A 9,001-nucleotide genomic window follows, 5' to 3' on the forward strand; every position below is an offset into this window, starting at 1 on the left:
TTATTTTTATAGTTTAATATATATATTTCCAGAAAGATATGCAAGAAATATTCATAGTTAATTTACTTCATTTTACACCCTTATGCACAGTTTGAAGTTTTTGTTTGGTAGATTTTTATCACATGTGTATTACTTTCATTGCAAAAAGAAAATTGAGATGGAAGTTGCTCGGCTGGGATCATGTAGTCATCCAGTTACTTTTGGGACTGGAACCAGACCAGGTCTCCTGACTTGTCTCTTTTGACTTTTGTGCACTGCCTTCTCTTCTAAGCTCAACAACCAGACTTAGGGCAGAGAGGGCTCTGCCTCCTTTCCATCTGTCCAATGGCTGAGAACTGGGGGTATGAAACTGTCAGTGCTCAGGGATGATGACATTCTAGGTTTTTGGGCTTCTGCCTATTGGATTCCTTTTCTGGCTGCGCCACTAAAAGTAGATAATAAGCAAATGACAAATTCCTTCTCTTTTCTGAGACTCAGTTTCCCCACCTGCATAGTGGTAGCGTGGGTGTGGGTGGTGAAGTGAAGCTCACTCCTTCAATGTCCTGAGAACCTTTTAGCTGATGCTGCTGCTCCTCCAGGCTTGGGAGCATGGGGTGCAGGAGTTTTCATTCCTTGAACCAGGCTTCCCCCTGCTGGTCTCTGCCAGTAGCGCTCGGTAAGCTTCCAGTAAAGTGTTCTAACTGGCCGTTGGTGGGGCAGGGGGTGGAGAAGCTCGACATCCTGCAGTGGGTGAGACAGTTGTGCACAGTGAAGAATTGTCTCACCTCCTGCATGGCTTTCCAATAAACAGATGATCTGAGCTTGGAACGAACTCCCCTTTACAAACATCAACAAAGTGGTTTGGGTCTGTGCTGTTTTGTGTTGTTTTGCTGTGTTTAGAGATGGTCTCTGTTGCCCAGGCTGGAGTGCATGATAATAGCTCACAGCAGCCTCCAACTCCCGGGCCCAAGAGATCCACCCACCTCAGCCTCCCATGCACCTGGGACTACAGGCTGGTGCCACCACACCTGGCTTGTTTTTGTTGTTGTTTTGCGTTTAAGATATATTGAATTGCAAAGACCCTGTAAATCAAGGGATGCTTGGACTTAGCTTGGTCCAGAGCAAGAGTTGTTCACCATCTCACAAAATCATGTCACCAGTGCCACTTGTGTGGGAATCACCTTTTCAACCCACTTGTGTCCATCTGCATTTGTAGCCATAACTCTTTGCGAGTATGTAAGCAGGGAGCTCTGAGACTTCAGATGGAGAACTAAATATTACTAAATTAGCACAAAGATACATGAAATACAGACATTTTATTTCATTTATGAAGGCTGTTTAAAATATATATTATTGCCATGTTTCGTGTTTTTAAATTTTTGGTAGCACAATAAGAAAGCTATATTGTGAAAAATTATGTTCTTAACTTATTTATGTATCTTTTGGTTGCCTGTTTTTTTTCAGCCTGACTGATACTGTCCCCAGATATCTACCACATAAATTCTCTATGCCCCTTATAGTGTAGTTTTTCTTTTTTTTTTCCCTCAATCATCTTGTGGTCCCCATCACCTCCTAAAGGATATGGTCTCCAAGTGTTTTGAAGAATCAGAGGCCAAGTGTATCTTGGACATGTGGGGAGTTGCTATGGGCCTCCACGACAGTATGAGTGGCTCCAAGTCCTCAAGTGTCACTAAAGCTCAAGATTTTGACCCTACGCTTATACACAAGGCCCAACTCATTTGCAATGCTCACACCTCTCCTCATCTTCCCTTCTTCTACACTTCGTAATTTCTTTTGGTATGCCATTCCCTTCTCAGTTAACCTTATTATCCTTCCTCTGTTAGTATACATGAATAAGTCAGGTCTGTTCTTTACCTTAATGCATACCTCTGATCTTTTTTTGTCTGTACTTCCTAGATGGGTATGACTTCTGCTCCATCTATTCTCTTAAATCTAAACTTTATTCTTCTAAGTAGGCATACACATCTGACAATTTCATTATATCTTCTAAAGAAGTCATACCTCAGCATTTACATACTGAAAAGTTTTGTTTTATTTTTATTTTTATTTTTATTTTTAGATGGAGTCTTGCTCTGTCACCCAGGCTGAAGTGCAGTGGCACGATCTTGGCTCACTGCAACCTCTGCCTCCTGGTTTCAAGTGATTCTCCTGCCTTAGCGTCCCGAGTAGCTGGGATTACAGGCCTCTGCCATCATACCCGGCTAATTTTTTGTATTTTTAGTAGAGATGGGGTTTCACCATGTTGGCCAGGATTGTCTCAAACCCCTGACCTCGGGTGATCCGCCTGCTTCAGCCTCCCAAAGTGCTGGGATCACAAGTGTGCATCACCACGCCCGGCCAAAGTTATGTTTTATGATAACAACTTGCATTTCTCCTTTCATTTTACAGTTAAGGTGTCATATTGATTTGTTAAATTTAATTTATCTTGTCTATGAATTTTATTGCAGAGTAGTATGAAATATTTGTATTCACTTAAAGTGGAAAGACAATCTGCACACCTGGAGGAGATATTTGCAACATTTACAACTGGCAAAGGTTTATTACCAAGAATATATAAAGAAGTCTTATAAATCAACAAGAAAGAAGAAAAAAAACAGAAAGAAATGGACAAAAGAAAAAGCATTTTATAAAAGAAGAAATGCTCATGGCCAGCAAACATATGGAGATGTTCAACCTCATGTGAAATGTAAATCAAGACCCAATAAGATAAGCTTTTATGTCCACTAAAATGGCAAAATGTTAATAGCTAGACAATCCAAGTATTGGAGACATACGGATCCATGGGATCTCTTACATATCGCTTATAAGGGTATGCATTAGGACATAGGACACTCACTTAGAAAAAGTGTGGCATTATCTTGTAAAATCAAACACTCACATAGGCTGCTGTGCAGGTCCTGAGTCTGTTTGCCCTCAGATCCACTTTTTGCTATGCCCTTATGTGCTCAGTTTTCCAGTAGGATCTCGGCAGCCATGTCATCTTGCTTCCAGCTGGGCTCAGTTAATAAAAGAGAGAGAATGGAAGGTGGAAAGAAGGGAGAAGCCAAGGTGTTTCTCAACCAGCACCCTCCCCTACTCCTCTCAGGTAACATCCCCTGTGGTGGCCACAGCTCTCCGATGGGTCCAGTTCCCACAGGAAAGCCAGCCATGATTCTAACTTCTACCAGGTGACCCTGGCCCTGGGCTCTGGTGACACTAACCCTTTGTTTCTCTAGTCCTGGGGAGGGGTAGTAACAGCTTCCTGCTATTATTAATTTATGGGTTGCCTCATTGCCTCCTGTGAGGCTTCTCAGCTATTGATTACCATACTATTCAGCAATAAAAAGGAAAAAACTATTGATACATGCAACAACTTTGTTGGACCACAAGAGAATTTTACCAACTAAAAAAGCCAGTCTCACATTGTTACATACTGTATGATTCCACTTACATAACCTTCTAGAAATGACAAAATTATTGAGGTGAAGAACAGATTAGTGGTTGCCAAGGGTTAAAGACAGGGTTGGGGTTGGAGAAAGAAATCAGTGTACCTAAAAAGGGGCAGCCAGAGGGATCTTTGTGGTGATGGGGCAGTTCTGTATCTTGATTGTGGTGGTGGTTATACAAATCTACGTGTAATAAAGTTTTATGTGTGCATAGAACTATGTACATACTCAAACAAATGCATGTAACCCTGGTGAAATCTGAATAAGGTCTGTGGATTGTGCCAATACCAGTGACCTGGTTTTGATACTGTATTATAGCTATCTAAGACATTATTATCAGGAGAAAATGGGGGAAAGGTACATGTACTTTTCTGTACTATTTTTGCAACTTCTCGTGAATCTGTTACTATTTCAAAATTAAAAGTATCTGAAAATCCATAGAGTGGTTTCTGTTTTTTCTGATTAGACCCTGACTGATACTCCTACAACCCCACAATTCCTTCCGCTCCTAGATATATATTTACCTAGGAGATAGGCCCCAGAGAAACTCATAAATGCATGTGTAGCAGTTATTCATGACAGAAGAAAACCCAACCACTCATAAATAGGAAAATAAATAAATTGTGGTACAAACAGAACAAAATCTTATACAGCAGTGCAGATGAATGTAATATGCTATACACAGCAATATGGATAAGCCTGAACTCATAATGCAATGTTGAGTGAAAAGGGCAGGGCTCAGGACATTATTTATAAGTGTTTTATCAATGTAAAAACACAGCATTTGTTATAAATTTTAAAATTACCTAAAATGATACAACATATTGCTTAGATATATACAGGTGCATGTGTGGGTGTGTTTTTGCTTATGTTGCTGTGATATTTATTATTATTTTTTCCTAATCACTAGAAAATGTGGGAATTATATTAATTGTTAAACATAAGGGAAGGATAGGTCAGGCGCAGTGGCTCATGCCTGTAATCCCAGCACTTTGGGAGGCCGAGGCAGGTGGATCACCTGAGGTCAGGAGTTCGAGACCAGACTGACCAACATGGAGAAACCCCGTCTCTACTAAAAATACAAAATTAGCTGGGTATGGTGGCACGTGCCTGTAATCCCAGCTACTTGGGAGGCTGAGGCAAGAGAATCACTTGAACCCAGGAGGCGGAGGTTACGGTGAGCCGAGATTGTGTCATTGCACTCCAGCCTGGGCAACAAGAGTGAGACTCCGTTAAAAAAAAAAAAAAAAAAAAAAAAAAAACCATAAGGGAAAGATAAACACAAAATTCAGGAAAGTGGTCACAGAGCGGACAGGATAGAGAATGAACATAGGTGTCACCACTGTTCCAGTTCTCACGTGGGGAGGCAGGCTCATGGGTGTTCAATATATTATTTGAAAGATAGATAGATAGATAGATAGATAGATAGATAGATAGATAGATAGGTTGACGATGGATAATGGCTAGATGATAAATAGATTGATAGATATATAGATAATAAATAGACAATTGATAGATTACAGATATAGATGATTGATAGGTAAATAAATGATTGATAGATAAATAGGTAGCAGATAGATTGATTGATCGACTGATAGATAAAAGCAAAAGAGAGTCATGCAAAGACCAACTAATGACAGTGAGTCATGAATCAAGGATCACAACGAATGGCTCTACAACTTGAGGTCTACTGCATTATCTATGTCTCCATTTATTATTAAAAGGAGGTATGGAGTCTAATAACTCTGGGACCTCTGATCTAATGAGAACAGAAATCCATGTGCTCTCAGATTCAGAAAACTGATGCCCATTCTTGTGTCCCATCAGGGTTCTTCTGAAAGCTTTTTGGTTTCTCAGACTCCAGTGTCCATCTGTCCTGTCCCTAGGTTCCAGGGCTTTTTCTACTCTGGACTTGCCAACCTCTCATTAGTTAATTCATTTTCTTAACACATCTTGCTGAGCATTTAGTACGTATCAAGTGCTCAGACCTGGAGACACAGCAATGAGCAGAAGACACCAGGTCTCTGTCCTCATGGAACTTACATTTTGTAGTTTGGTGGGGCAGACTGGGAGGGGGTGAAAGTTGTTCGGGAACGAAAGCAAATAAACAAGATAATAATTACAGCTTGTGGTCATTGATAGGAAGGAGAGATGGGAGTGAGAGGGGCAGGCAGCAAAGCCTTTCTGAGAAGGAGGCATCTGAACTGAGAAGCGGAGGGCGCAGAAAAGGCAGGACTAAAAGCTGGGGAAACAGTGCAGTTCCAGAGGGGACAGCGAGTGCAAAGGCCTGGAGGCAGGACAGACTTTGGCCTGTTTCAGGAACAGAAAGGAGGCCACTATGCCTGCAGTGTACTGACTGAGGGCATAGTGATAGCAGACTCCAGAGGTCATTTACAGGGAGGGCACCAGCTGTGACCAAGATACAACCTGAGTCTCCTGGCACTTATTTTCCTGTTTGCACAGATTGCTTGCTTCCTGGTGGTCATAATTTCCTCTACTTCTCTGAATCTTATCCACTCCTAAAGACCAGGTCCTGCCCATCTCCTCCCAGAAACTTCCTCAACTCTCCCAGCTCTTGGGTATGGGGGGCACCTAATATGTGTTTGGCAGTGGGTGACTCTCTTCACTCTCTTACCTCCAAGCCAGTATTTCTTAAGGTATGGCTTTCTGACCATCTGAATTACAATCCCCTAAAATCTACCTAAGTTTTAAAAGTATTTTTAGTGAAATATTTGAATTATGGTGAGTAGAATACTGATCATTCATGTACTTAATATCTGCTTCTAAGACCCTTACCATTTGTCCATATTTGCTTCTGTTTTATTTTCATTTTTTAAGAAACAAAACACATTACAAATACATACATGTGCTTATCAAAAGGTCCCAATCTGGACCTACTGAATCAGAATTCCTGGAAGTAAAGCTGGGAATATGCATTTTTGCAGATTTTACATTCCTTCCTCACTCCCCTTCCCTTACCCACAAAGTTTTTTTTTTGTTTTTGTTTTTTGAGACAGAGTTTTGTTCTTGTTGCCCAGGCTGGAGTTCAGTGGCGTGATCTCGGCTCACTACAACCTCCACCTCCTGGGTTCAAAAGATTCTCCTGCCTCAGTCTCCTGAGTAGCTGGGATTACAGGCACGTGCCACCACACTCAGCTAATGTTTTGTATTTTTAGTAGAGATGAGGTTACACCATGTTGGCCAGGTTGGTCTCAAACTCCTGACCTCAGGTGATCCACTTGCCTCAGCCTCCCAAAGTTCAGGGATTACAGGCATGAGCCACTGCACCTGGCCAGTGGTTTTTATACATAGTAAATATTGACAATTACTGATAGTGCCATTTTCAATCTTCTCATCCAAGTAGTTCTTCCTTATAGCTAATCCAGGGGGTCTTTGCTATGCATGAGAATCCCCTGGGGAATTTTTTTAAAATACAGATGTCCAGGCCCCTTCCTAATCTAGTAAACCAGACTGGGCAGGGATGTTAGGAATCTCTGTCATTAAAATCTTGCTGGTGGGTTTTTAATGGTAGCAGAGGTTGGGGCAGAGAAGGACCCACCTCCTGTCTGAAACACTCCTGGTGATCATCAAAGTGAGGATTCAGATGTCCTTCCACTTGCTGTCTCCCAGAAGGATGTCAACAAGCCTTTCCTATGCCCCTGCTGAGTACTGGGCAGGGCTGCAACCGAAAGATATTGGTCAGGCATGATGGAGAAGCCCTGACCTATGTCCGGGATGCAGTTTGAGCTCAGACATTAACTCAGTGGGTGGACTTGGAGGTACGGTTGGCAGATCTAGCAAAGAAATAGGATGCCTGCTTAAATTCAAATTTCAGATTTCCAACAAATAATTTTTTAGTAGAAGTATGTCCTAAATGTTGCATGCGACGTATGTGTACTACAAAATGATTTGCTGTTTATTTGAAATTCAAATTTAACTAGGAGTCTTTTGTTCTATCTGGCAATCCTACTTGAGGGAGTGTCTTCCGCGTCTCTGAACCTCTGAACCTGTTTCCCCATCTGGGAAATGAGAGGGCTGGACTAGATGGCCTCTGTGGGTCATGACAGCTTAGAGGTTAAGATGCATTGCACAGGTCTCGCTTTTCTTCTCAGCCCCAGCAGGGGGAGCCCTAACCCGCCTCAGCCGCTTCACCAGCTAATGGCTCAGCCAGGAGGCAGCCGGGTCCCGCTGGCTCTGGGGGGCCGTCTGGAAACCAGGTTGTAAGACCTGGGAGAGTCCAGGTTTGCTCATCCCTAGGACAGCCTATTCAGAAGGAGAGAAGGGGAGATCAGAGTCTCTGAAGATAGGACCATCTCAGCCAGCGCCCCATCTGCCAATATTTAGAAGAGAAGACTGAACCCCTAGATGGGTAGGCACTTTTCCAGGTTCACACATCTGTCCTGAAAATTAGATTCCTATCACCCTGTCCAGGACTCCTTTGCATCTTTAGAGTACCTTTATTTTTCTGTTTCCAGCTGGAAGTGTTTAACCATTGCAGTCCTGTAGCCAAAACCAATGCAGACCCCAACCAGCCCAGTAGAGCCTAACAAACAGGAGTGAGACAGCCCCACGTCCCTTCACAGAGGGAGTGTGGTCTGGAAGAAGGAAACATTATGACTCATGGATAAAGGACCCGTCTAGGCAGTGAGGAAAGAGCAGACCCCTCACATTTAAGTTGGGAGTGGTAGTTGACGATGATGATGATAATTATTATGGTGACTATAATGATTATTTATTGGCTTTCTCTATGCTGGGACTCAACAACCTATGAGATAAGGATCAATTATCGTCAGGATTTTTACTGATGAGGAACAAGTTCAGAGTGTTGGGTCATTGGACTAATGAGACTCCATCCAGTTCTGCAGCAGGAGTGGGAGGGAGGGCTGCTTCCATTCTCTGGCCCCTTTGACCTGGGTGCCTCCAATTTCATCAAGAGCCTGACCAACTCCTCCTCAATGAATGGTACAAGGGGCCAGGATTATCTCCAAAGGACCCACACCTTCCCATGAAGAGTCAGTGCCTAAAGGAAGGGATGCTCACCACTTCAGTTTAGGAGATGATTTTAGGAGACTTACGAATTTGGCATTAACATTGAATTAATTACAGTTCAATTATCCTTTGGTCTTTCTATCAAGGAGAACATCTCTAAGATTTCTTCTTGAAACAAGAAACAGAGCATTCTTTAAGAAGCATGAGGCAAGGCCAGGCAGGGTGGCTCATGCCTGTAATCCCAGCACTTTGAGAGGCCGAGGCGGGCAGATCATGAGGTCAAGAGATCGAGACCATCCTGGCCAACATGGTGAAACTCCATCTCTACTAAAAATACAAATCTTAGCTGGGCCTGGTAGCACACACCTGAGGCAGGAGAATCGCTTGAACCCAGGAGGCGGAGGTTGCAGTGAGCCAAGATCACGCCACTGCACTCCAGCCTGGTGACAGAGTGAGACTCCGTCTAAAAAAAAAGAAGCATAAAGCACATTTATAACTGCATAACATTGTTTTTTCATTGTATGTACATTTTTACCATATTTACCTTTAAGGTTTATCTCTATGGTAAATGATACTAATTTTTCATC

The 9,001-nt window shown here is 42.6% G+C and overlaps 1 long non-coding RNA gene across 1 annotated transcript; it reads left to right on the forward strand.

Annotated features, from left to right (window-relative positions):
* Positions 1-713: 713 nt before the first annotated feature.
* LOC129533394 (uncharacterized) lies at positions 714-3,863 on the forward strand. Its single transcript, XR_008679605.2, has 2 exons — positions 714-844; positions 2,448-3,863. It is a non-coding gene; the product is annotated as an uncharacterized lncRNA (long non-coding RNA).
* The last annotated feature ends 5,138 nt before the right edge of the window (positions 3,864-9,001 follow it).

The sequence above is a fragment of the Gorilla gorilla genome, chromosome 4 (genome assembly GCF_029281585.2).
Source record: "Gorilla gorilla gorilla isolate KB3781 chromosome 4, NHGRI_mGorGor1-v2.1_pri, whole genome shotgun sequence".
NCBI classification, from domain to species: Eukaryota; Metazoa; Chordata; class Mammalia; order Primates; family Hominidae; genus Gorilla; species Gorilla gorilla.